This window comes from Branchiostoma belcheri, unplaced genomic scaffold (genome assembly GCF_001625305.1).
Source record: "Branchiostoma belcheri isolate BF01 breed outbred unplaced genomic scaffold, Haploidv18h27 scaffold156, whole genome shotgun sequence".
Taxonomy (NCBI): domain Eukaryota; kingdom Metazoa; phylum Chordata; class Leptocardii; order Amphioxiformes; family Branchiostomatidae; genus Branchiostoma; species Branchiostoma belcheri.
The window spans coordinates 7474-8108 of NW_017803002.1; positions in this window are offsets into that span (position 1 = coordinate 7474).

A 635-nucleotide genomic window follows, 5' to 3' on the forward strand; every position below is an offset into this window, starting at 1 on the left:
CTCCTCTGCAGTTTGTCACGCATGGGGATAAGACAAGGCTTATGGCAGTGTCTGAACAGCTACCTAAGTGACCGTGTTCAACGTGTGAGATGGGGAACGAGCATCTCTGCAGCTAAAGCCGTTCTTGCAGGCACACCTCAGGGGGGAATTCTCTCGCCGACACTCTTTATCATCGCTATGAACGACCTTGACTCGGGGATCCCGCCCAGCATCACACCTGTGAAATACGCGGACGATCTCACAAACTCGGAATTTCTGACGGCATCTTTACCGGGTCAAATGCAAGTCTCGCTGGACAGTGTAGACTCATGGGCAAGCTCGTATGGAATGAAGGCGAACGTTAAGAAGACCAAAGACATGGTTATTAGCTGTCGTCGTAATCCAGTAATACCCCCACCTCTTACGTTAAGGGGCGAACCCGTTGAGAGGGTCTCTTCATTTAAGCTCCTTGGAGTAGTCATCAGTAACAACCTCGCATGGGGCCCCCATGTCGAATACATGTTGTCAAGAGTTCAACCACGTATAAATTACCTGCGGGTTGCAAGACGTGCTGGCTTACCTTCAGATGTCCTCATGTAATGTATATAATCTATGACAGGTGGAATATCAACAGATACCAATTATGCAAATACGGA